Source organism: Patella vulgata, chromosome 4 (assembly GCF_932274485.2).
Source record: "Patella vulgata chromosome 4, xgPatVulg1.2, whole genome shotgun sequence".
NCBI classification, from domain to species: Eukaryota; Metazoa; Mollusca; class Gastropoda; family Patellidae; genus Patella; species Patella vulgata.
This window is the reverse complement of record NC_065882.2, coordinates 13,291,265-13,303,332: the sequence shown is the minus strand read 5'-3', so window position 1 is coordinate 13,303,332 and position 12,068 is coordinate 13,291,265. Positions and strand designations below refer to the sequence as shown.

The 12,068-nt window shown below is 35.8% G+C and overlaps 1 protein-coding gene across 1 annotated transcript in view; it reads right to left on the bottom strand.

Moving 5' to 3' along the window:
* The window catches only part of LOC126819557 (neurocalcin homolog), a 269,509-nt gene that overhangs the window by 257,074 nt on the left and 367 nt on the right, over positions 1-12,068 (bottom strand). The window lies entirely within an intron of this gene.

The window sequence follows — 12,068 nt, the reverse complement described above, 5'->3', positions numbered from 1 at the left end:
TTCCCCTCAACTGATTTATCAGAAAAATAAATGGCAATATGAAAGGTAGGATAATATAATATGTTGAATCTATGAACAGAACCTGATCTTTGATATATTGGCTTCTTCCATATAGTATCATTTAAAGAGAGAGAGTTCAATATCCACTAAATACAAACTATGTTGTTTTGGGACTAACTCAATTTTATTCCAACAAATCTTTTGTGCACAGCAGTTGGAAGAAACCAGACTACCCAAAGAAAATCCATGAGTATAGACAGATGACCATAACTCCTCGTCACGTACAAATAGGAAATCAAAACAACGGCACTTGACTCAATGACAGACGTTACGAACTAAATAATTGAATACAAACAAGCAAATTATTGAAGTAAATTTGTGCCATATGTTAGTCCCGAAATGACCCAGTAAGTCTCTCAAATTTGAGGTTATTAGAACTAATTTCTCAATGTTTCTTATATAACATCAATTAATCTGGATTAATCTTGGTTTCCTATTGCCAGTGATGCAGGGCCTGCCAATAAACAGCATACAGTATTTTGCATTGGGGCTAAAAGCCTACTTGTTGCAATTTGATGAAGGGTAGGCAGTCCTGAAAGTCTAGGTGCTGTGTCTTTTGCAGAAGAAAAAGAAAAATGAAATGAATTGCAGTTTAACATCCTACTTTTCTGTTCCATCTGGGCTTATATAGATGGGTATACCCCATGCAGTGTGCCATGAGGGGAAATTTTGCCTGGACAGTCAAGGGTTTTGTAACATTCATGACATCATCTACACAGGACCTATGTTTTTTTTTTGTCTCATCCAAATGACCAGACATAGTTCCTTGCCAGGCCCTCTGTCCTGCACCATTGACATGGGGGAACCATGTCGACATCAAAACCAAACTTGGGACCTCCTGGTAAGCGAGAAGGGTTAGAGTTAGATTTAAGAACAAGTTTACAAGTTGTGAAAATTTATTATAGGCACATCTAGTTGACAAATGACATTTGTGCAGGCCTCGAAATGTTTAAAAAAAGCTACCTGTCGCAAGCGACAGGTAGCTTTTCTTCATACCTGTCGCTTCAGTAAATAACCTGTCACTCTCAATTATGAAACTCAAAGACTAATCACATCACACATATCCATACATGTAGGTACACAGACACGTGGTTAGGTCTTTGACGTACATTGCTCTATATAAATATCGTAATATGAAACCTTTTTATTTCTTCGACATCGGAATGCCTAAAAGTTCTTGAAAGTCGGCGAATCTGCTTTGGCTCAGCGACTCGAAGATTCGTACAATTCTATCATCCGTATCCACGTGAATTCCGCAAAGTATCATGGTACTACACTTCCGTACTAAATCAAATACTTCACCGTTGAGTTGTAGAATTCAGATTTTAAAATATCCGTAATAAATTGAATATCAAAACACAAATCACACCTGTGCATGGTACCGTATTTACATGTACCGCGTGCGAAGGACAGATAATGCCACCTGGAATTCTCTTCTCACATATCCAGACTATATTTACGCTACAAATTATATTTATATATGAAATATTTTTCCGACCTGATTTTTTGATTTTGTCAAATTGTCTTATAAATTATTCATAGCCTTTATTTATGGAAATTGTTTAAAACTTTTTAAATGATTAAATACACCAAGCAACGAGCCGTGTGCATTTCCATTCCAACCACTACTATATTTACTGTGGTGTCGTTACGGTAGAATTATTTCAGGTGACTTGGGGGTGCGTTTTAATTTATTTAGATATAATACTCCATAATGCTATAAACTAGTGTCAAGCAGATGAAAACAAGCGTAGATGGTGTGAAATTCATTGATATGAAATTGTCTACTTCCAACCTGTGTGAGTAACTGTAGCCTACGACAGAGCGAAATGTAAACAGTCACAGTGCAAATTGCGGCTTTTTGGGGTATTTCCGTGCTTAATTCTTGCATTTAAAAACGAATAATTAAATGTACGTGACGTGGACGTGAGTATTGTGGTCAATTTACTGAAGATCAAGTAAAATTTAGTCCACCTGTCGCAAGCGACAGGTAGTTTTATTTGCTACCTGTCAGACGAAAAAATCGCCTGTCGGCGACAAGTAGACAGGCGAACATTTCGAGCCATGCATTTGTGTGACCTGTTGTCTGTATATTTTGAGAGAGAGAGAGAGAGAAAGAGGTATAGTATCCACTTTACACAAACTAGGTAATTTCAGGACTATCATATACAGGGGCGGATCCAGGATTTTCAGAAAGAGGGGGCGTGCTGACTTGCAATCAACCAAGTCAGCAACTGGCTTGTTTCAGAGTAAGTTACGATTTCCAACCTAAACTGACTGTTAATTCCTTTCCCGTGAGAATATATGGGGCAAAAAATTGTTCGCCATTGCAAAAAATAGGGGGGAGGGGGGGACGAGCGCCGGGTGCACCCCCCCTGATCCGCACCTGATATATGAGAGAAAACCCAAGAGCTTAACTCAGCAGATCATGTGACTTGCTAATCCCTCATATCATACAGAATACAGCATATCTAAAATGAAATATTGAAATATAAAAAAAGATGAAATAAAGTAGAAAGCAGTTTGAACCAGATTGAAAACAACAACATCCTAAATTCAAACAAAAAAATTTATCAATTAGTTTCTCAACCACAATGTTGACACAAGCTGAAAAGGTGACATCAATTTAAATTTGTGTTTTTCATGAACATCTATTAACCTTATTTAAAAACAAAAATATTTGGTTGCATTTCGCAACAGCTTTAAGGTTGAAAAAATATAATTTATAAGTTTTAAAATGTCGAACAAAAAATCTTTCATGAAAAACTATGGAGTCTCATTTGTTTATCAAGACACTGAACAACTAACAATTAAGTTATCAAGCCTAAGGGCAGGTCACTCTAACCAAATGTTTTGATGACTTGATTACAAAATTAATTCGTCTGTTTGCCCCATCATGCAGATCATGATATATTCACTGATATCTCCGCCATCTTCATGATTGGTCAATAAAAGAATTTTATAATTTGTCAAAAATCATTAGCAGACGTGTGCGGCTATTGAATAGGTTTCTATCAATATCATTATACCTTCTATCATCATTCTTCGATATTGCGTGAAAATATTACATCGATAAGAATGTGAAAATTAATCTTTTTTTTCAAATCTTGTATAAAATCTTTCTACAATTTTCTGCTCATTAAATAATATTACTAGAAATGTCATGAATACATGCAACAACAATATTAATATTAAAAAAAAAATGAAATTGCTGTAGGCTTTTTTGTTTAACATCTCTAGAATTTATCTCTTCCTACAACGCTCTGCAATTTTCTTCGTATCAGATAATCAAAACAACTAGTCTTCGAATCTTAAATACGCAGTTATCAAATGAAAAATATATTGAAACTATTGGAAAACCCTATCTTTGATGCCAAAACCCCTAAAACAATCTCAAAAAGAAATACGAACCAGTACATTTTAAATAATACAAATATTATTTACAAGACAATGAGACAATGAGCCAATGACGCAAGTACATCCTAACAATGTTGCTATGCAACAGTATAAATGTGTTAACACTGGTAAAATATATTCACTTTTTTTAAAGTCATTGATCCCGGTCGTGCATTTTTAAAAATAATAATTGATCTATCCAATTTTTCACAGCTTAATAATCCACAACAACAATGCTTGGTAAGTATTGTATGTCTTTTACTATCAAAGGACCTATGAATACACTTAAGTACTATGCAGAGGCTCTATTTCATATTAAAGAAATACATTCAAATTTGCATGTATGGACTTGAAATGTGTCTTATAAATAGAAAAAGTCTCAAATGAATACATGTAGAATTCTACTGCTAAATATATATTAATGAAAATTAAAATACTGAGGAACGAAACTCAGTATTATGCTGTTTCTTTCCTCAATATTTTAATTTTAATATATGCAAGGTAAGAGCAGATAATCACTTAGAATTTTATATATATATTTATATACATCAATCATTGCAGTGCGCTTAAGAAGTGAATGTTCATCAATTTACATTATAGATTTACTGGTCTAGTGTTATAATTGTTTTTTTTTAAGTATTACAATACAGAAATCATAAGCTATGTTGATTCATTCTACACATTTTTCTTAACTGAAATAAGCATAATCTCCTTTGGTTTATTTTATAAAGTTAGTTCTTTTATTGGTTAGATACAAAACTCATAACCAGAAATAAGTGAATAAACTTATTTCCTTCTTTATATACATTACGACTCAATGATTTAAATTAGAGATATGGCCGTGGCATGTCCCTCGTGACAATCCAAAGCAAAGTTATAAACAAAGGTAATATAGAATCTACTTTAAAACTTGTATCACTAATGTAAGTAACGAAGCCAAAGAAAGGCAAGGGGGATTAGCATGCTACAGCCTTACCTTTAGTCTCTAATCAGAGAAAGCATGGGATTATTAAAATGGGTCCATCACTTTTCTGGGGACACATTTACTTGAGCTTGGTGTAAGTGTTTATTAGGTTAAGCAGAGAAAAGCAATATCATTGGTTAAGGTTTTCGGACATGATAACTTTGATTCTAATTCAGTTTGACAATAGCTCCACCCGACTTCCCCTTGCCCGAGAGATGATCGGACCTTCTCCCAATGCCCGCCGCGTCGACCAAGCGACCACACTTACATTGTTAAGCAAACAAGGGGGCAGTTAAGACAGTCGCACTGCTGTGGGAGGAGCTACATTCGACCTAAAGTCAACCGGAGCAGACACTCTGAAGACAGGTGCAACATCCATAGTAAGAGCAACACAGCAGAAGATATGCAGACAGGGACGAATCCTCTTGCACGACCGAGCCCATACAGCTTTAATAGTGGATAGATGTGCAGAAAATTTCATGTACGACCACATCAACAATAAAATAAAATCGAAGCTTTAATGTTGGATTAAAAAGAGGCCCATTAATAGTAAGTGTAAGGGGACAGCATCACACACAATTACACAAGACAAATGAAATGAAATGAAATGGGGTTTAACGTCCTAATATTCTGCTCCAAACTGGGCTAATGAAGACGGGCATACGCCATAGTGTGCTATGAGGGAAATTTTGCCCGGAGAGCGGCACTACGGCCTACTCTTATATCGAATTCCAGCTGTCAAGGGATCTTTTACGTGCACGCCAATGTGTACACGGGACCTTGGTTTTTCATCCCATCCGAACGACTAGACAGCTGTCCTTTTCAGGCCCTCCGTCCTGCATCACTGACAAGGGGGAACCACGCCGGAAAATCTGGATGAACTTTCTCGGCCAATGGGGAAACCAATCTGAAAAGTCCTGATGAGAGAGAGAGAGAGAGAAATGGGGTTTAACATCCACTCAACACAAACTCGGTCATTTCGGGACTAACTTATGGTTCAATTTTATTTCAATAATTCACTTGCGCATAGGGGTCTTTAGCAATGGGAGGAAACCGGAGGACCCAGAGAAAACCCACAAGGTTGGACAGTCGACCCTACTCCTTGTCACGTACAACCGGGGAATCGAAACCACGCCAGTTGACTCAATGACAGACCTTATGATTCAACGCACTTGCGCTAACCACTCGGCCATCCAACCCCCCCAAGTCCTGATGAACTTTCTCAGCCAACATCAAATTTAATATTTTAACTTTTTTTATCCCAATGACAAAACAAGAACTCATTTAACACAATACATTTTTTTTTTTAAAAATGCAACATCAGCAATTTTTTTACATCTATAAAAACAAAACCCTGCATTATCTTGCTGTGAACAAAAATGAAAAATATATATATACAACATGCGAATCAATTTCACTGAATACAACTGTTTTTCTTGTCTATATTTACCTCGAATGAAATTTCACCTGAGGCCACACCAGTTAGATTCGCTGTTTTAAAAAAAAAAACTCCTCACATGATTCAAATGACGATCTATTTATTCAGACCCAGAAGAACAAAAAATCAAATTGGTCTGGGCTGAAGACAACTATTTTTTGGGGGTTGGATGGCTGAATGGTTAGCGTGCGCGTGCTCTATCATAAAGTCCGTCATTGAGTCGACTGGCGTGGTTTCGAATCTCCGGTTGTACGCGGCAAGGAGTAGGGTCGCCTGTCCAACCTCGTGGGGTTTTTTTCCGGGTCCTCCGGTTTCCTTCCACTGCTAAAGGCCCCTACGTGCAAGCGAATTATGTAAATAAAATTAAAACCATATGTTAGTCCCGAAATGACCTAGTTTGTGTCGAGTGGACGTTAAACCCCATTTCTCTCACAACTATTTTTCTGAGAAGGAAAAACAAACACAAATATCTCTCTATCTTTATCTTTTGTTATTGAATGAACATTTCGAGATACCATTACAATGCATCTCTATCTGCTAAAAGATACGACTCTCTATCTTTATCTTTTTCATTGAATAAAAATTTTGAGATACCATTACAATACATTTCTGTCAGCAAAAAGATATGACTGATAATAGTGATAAAGCATGGTGTACATGTACACGGAAATTATGTTATTATTAAATTTCACAGAGACTTGATCAACGCAGGTATACACGTTATATATCTGACTTCTTTGATCTTCTGTTGAACAAATGAAATCAACACACAGTTGATATTTTCAAAATCAGAAGAAACAAAAACAAACAAAGGAATCACTTGACTACAACTAGATTATTTAAAGTGGCAATTTCATATTTATAAGTTATATTTTTAAAATTTATTAAAATAAAGCCTTAAAATAGATGGTATCTATAAACAGTACTACCTTGTTAAAGAATAATACTATTAATCCTATAATACACTATTGCCAGTTGAGAAATTGGCAAAAATATCATTTTTAACTTCAAATTCAAACGTTTGAAGATAGGTATTCCATGGGGGGAATAGAAAAACAAGGTAGGTAATTGTGTTATTATTTCCGGGGTCAAAGGATTTTTAAGTGGGAGAATAATACCTATGAACGTATAATAGTGAGTTGACAACCTATTGAGCAAAAGACATAGAAATAATTATGTTTTGACTTTCTTAGAAAATATGAATTTATCGCTTTAAATAGGGATAAAAAAACAAAATAATAAAATAGTCGATTTCCTTGAATTTCATGTGTTGATGTGTTTTCTGTGATGACATTCATTCTCTTTTAAAAAATTGAAGTCTATAGAAAATGTTGATTTTGAGTTCCATTGTCGAAACGGATGTGTGTTTGAGTGGTTTTTCGCACGTTCTTTTGATCATAAGGTCCTTCATTAAGTCTAATGGCGTGCTTCCGATCCCATGTTTGAACGTGACAAGGAGTACGGTCGTCTGCCCAATCTCATGGGTTTTCTCTGAATCCTCAGGTTTACTCCCGCTGTTAGTCCCAAACAAAATGACCTAGTTTGTCTTGATCAGATGATAAACCCCATACATCTATATCGACACCAACAACTGATTTTGTGTTCCACTGTCAACACCAAAAATGAAACTACAAAATCTTATACAGTATACACCACATATTATTTTATTGCCGTAACTCTTGACTTTTACCAAATGTTTAAACATACATTATGCAAGAGCAAAATTTACCTATCACTGGTCTTTCTTTAAGCCTTGAATTTTATATAAACTATTAATTAGACATTTGTTAACATGACAAGACCATAATTAACTCTCGATGCCATCAGATATCTCCGATATTAAGTAGGTTCAGCCATATTTTGATTTAATCTAAAAATGGAGAAGCGAGGCTTGGCTTCGAACAACCAGTATGGTGATTACAATTTATGCAAACATCTTGTCAAACCTTCAAAAGCTAATATCTTTGCTTGCAAGTCGCAATGGAGTAATTTGAATGAAATTTTCAATATATTCATTTTACATTATCTATTTTCGAACTATTATAGCGAGAATGGCCAGCTTTTTATCTAAATATTACATAATGTCTCTTTAATATAGCAATGAGTCTGTAAAAAGCCCGGAAAATTTGTGATCCAGTTTATTAATTTAGAAATTCTAACAGTTTAAACTCTGGTAATTGTAATAATCTTAAAGATACATTATGGGAGATTAGATAAAGAGCTGACAGTTCTCACTATAAAAGTTAAAAACTAGATAATGTAAAGGTAATTTGTTGAAAATTTCAGTCAAATTGGTCCACTATGAACCGAGATATCAGCTTTGTAAATTTCCGCCTAGCCTTGTTCATCATTACTAAAGTTAGTACGTTAAAAAGCATAGTCTCAATTATCCATTGTTTTGATTTAATTATCAATGAGCGTTTGCAGCATATAGGATTCTAATCCAGTCGACATCAAGGGCTAGCCTTGACATCGAGAGTTGATTATGATCTGGATAAGTTAATTAATGTCTAATTAATAATTTAGATAAGATTTCAGGCCTAAAGAAAGACCTGCGATAGGCAGATTTAGCTCTTGCATAATGCATGTTTAAATAATGGCAATTGATGTCCTTTGTTATCTCTCCATATAAACCCCATGTACAATCATCAACCAGTACTTTGGAAGCAAACTGATCTAAGAAACGAATTCTATTCTCTACTCCGCCCCGCCGGTATCATTTTTTGATCCAGCTACCACGCAGATGTACCAGCCTGTCCAGCTATAATAACTCTCTAAGGGAGTGTTGCCGTACCCTTTTCCTGTTTTCCTTGATCTAAGAAACATGATTTTCTGTATTTGGATTTCGATGCGTTACGATACGAGTGTCCCTATTGAGTCAACGATATGATTGTCCCTATTGGGTCCACGATCTGATACGCACAGGATTCGTTTGGATATGGTCAACACGATTGCTACGACTGACCTCAATATATGATAATACCTGATAGGATCACCACGATTTCAATCGTATCACGAATCGTGATAGTGGAAACCTAAGATTCAATATTTGTAGATGACCATAACATAGTACCTTTGAATTCACAAACTGGGCATCGCTGATTTTTATAAATCATAGTACGATTTAACGTCATGCAAAGACTGGATGTGGTTTGTTTTAACTTCATGTACAGACTTGGTTAATAACAATATTGCTACATTAACAAAGAATTGATGTGGTTTGTTTTAGCTTTATGTACAGACTTGGATTTTATAAATTAATAACAAAATTGCTACTTTAACAAAGACTGGATGTGCTTTGTTTTTTTTATAAATTAAATAACAAAATTGCTACTTTAATTGAAAGATAACAGGATCAATGAATATAACAGCTTACGCTTCACGGACAAAACAAAACGGGGTAATATCTCATTCAAACAGAGTCAATGATTAAAAAGAAGGCTCAGTCACCAATATTCTGTGCCGTTGGACAAGTTTTTGAAAGTACAGGGATAGACACAATATCTTTTAATACCAGTCGTATACAATACATATTAAACATGGTACAAGGATAGACGGTAGCTGTGTCTCAGGTAATCTACAACCTAATAGTAATAGTGTACATTTATTAAAGATGCATGTGGTAAATATGGAAAGTAGAGACACACAGTCTTACAAGAAAAATATTGGATTCCTTGAAAAGCAATCATGTGGGGCAGGGGCGTGACAGGATAAAAATATAAAGGTATCATTAACTGGCAACATGGTAAGCTTGCTGTCTGCACATTGGTACATGTATGTGTTGCTAGCGGTTGTGAGAATGTAGATGTAAATTTGATCAAATAAAAAATAACTTACCTTCATTATGTCCCATCTACCAGTAGACACCATCTTCAACTATAAAAAAAAAATGAGAAATTGTAGAAACAAAAAAAATAAATGGGTTTTAAAATATTTTAACAAATTATTCTGATAAAATTATTAAGTACTGGGTTTATGTACATTTACAGTGGAAGGATATTAACATTTATTTCACAACATAATCCTTCAAATTTTTTTTTAGGGTGGGGGGGAGAGAGTGGTTTGTGGCAAGAACTAGGCTCGCCTGTCCAGCCTCATGGGTTTTCTCTGGGCCCTCCATTTTCCTCCAACTGCTAAAGACCCCTACAAACTCTATCAAATGGGTACTTTGTTGGCCTATCCTTGAACTCCCAAGAACTAACACTAGGTATATAATAGTTAATACACTTGAATCTCACCCAACTGCCCAACAGTACACTGAGTATCAATATAACCTTGAATTCCATCCCACTCAGGGATCACGATGGCCAAGTGGGTAAGACACTGGCTCGCTAGCCTGGTGGTCGGGTGTTCGATCCCTGCATTTGCCGAGAAAGTTCATCCAGATTTTCCGGCATGGTTTCCCCTTGTCAGTGATGCAGGATGGAGGGCCTAAGGACAGCTGTCTAGTCGTTTGGATGGGACGAAAAACCGAGGTCCCGTGTACATATTGGCGTGCACGTAAAAATCCCTTGGCAGTTGGAATTCGATATAAGAGTAGGCCTTAGCACCGCTGCCCGGGCAAAATTTCCCTCATAGCACACTGTATGGCGTATGTCCGTCTTCATTAGCCCAGTTGGAGCAGAACAGTAGGATGTTAAACCCCATTTCATTTCATTTCCATCCCACTCCCCAACAGAACACTGGGTACTGTAGCCTTGAATCCCATCCCACTCAGTGAGTACTGAAACTTTAACCCACCCCATTCCCCAACAAACAGAACACTTGTTTTATAAACTCCACTGTTTATTATCTTATTCTTACCTAATGTCTCTTCCATTGATGTTTAATCTTCTTGGCCATGTTCTTAAACACAACTTGTTGTTCTTGTTCATTCTTCTTGTCCATGTTCTTGAACACAATTTGTTGTCCTCCTAGACTTTGAACACAATTTGTTGTTCTCCTAGACTTTAAACACAATTTGTTGTCTTCCTAGACTTTGAACACAATTTGTTGTCTTCCTAGACTTTGAACACAATTTGCTGTTCATGTGGTCTTGTTCGCTCTTCATTTTCTTATCTTGACCTAATTATCTGTTTATTTTAAATTTCTACATAGAACTAATGTCTGTGGATTTTTGGAATATTTAAAAAACAATTTTTTTTTTAGTAGATGTCTGAACTTGATGGGAGAACAGGCTGTTGGATTGAAGAACAGGTTGTTGGATTGGGGAACAGGCTATGCCTCTAGCTATTTTGATGCATGTACAACCGAAGCATAAATGTTTTGTTTATATAAAATAATAATAATGTAACTTTATTATACATTTTCTTGGGGTGGGAAGGAGCGGGGAATTATGTCAAGGAAAATTAGATGCAGGCAATCCTTAACCTAAAAAAATATATTTCTATGGGTGTTTGTATTTGGGGAAAAGGGATAAATAGAGAAAAGAGAAGGTGGGGGAGTCATCTCAGAATGGAGTTTAAAGTTGGGTAGGTGGGGGCTCAAATGAGTTTTTTTTATGTTTTGTATAGGCCTAATAGTAATAATAATGTTTTACTGTTATTGTCATTTATATATTTTCAAAATTTTACTTATGTAAAGCACCTGAAAATATCTGACAGAACCGAAGTGTCTATATGTTATATATTGTTTTATGAAGTTAGGTTTTTCTGTGTATCCTTTCCATGTACAAATATTTTTTACTTGCTCAACCCAAGTTAGCATTTAATCAACTACGAGAACGTAGCTAAAAATGTTGAGATATACTAGCTGTGATGTGTTTGTTTTTAGCTACGATTGGATGCCTTTATTTTCACCTGCCAATTTTAATTTCTTATCATTGCATGTAACATCTTAAATAAGTTCATTTTATACTATATATTGGGACTAATGGGCCAGTTCCACAATAGGGGTTATTTCGTGTTATTCCCAGTAGGTGGCACTCCATAATTACCATACGCAGCCCATGCAGTAAAACAACTTTTGTTTATCTGCACCACTAACAAGTGAACCACGCCCTGAAAATCCTGATGAACTTTCACGGTCAACGCTGGGATCGAACATGGAACCTCCAGGTTAGTGAGCTAACATCTTACTCATTGAGTCACTGTGGCTTCCAGCAAGAGAAGGGAATTTTGCATACATCTGTAGGCCTAATACTAATAGGATCTTTATCATGTCAAAACCAGAGAAAAATTAAATCAAAAGTGCAACTGACACAACGAGTTT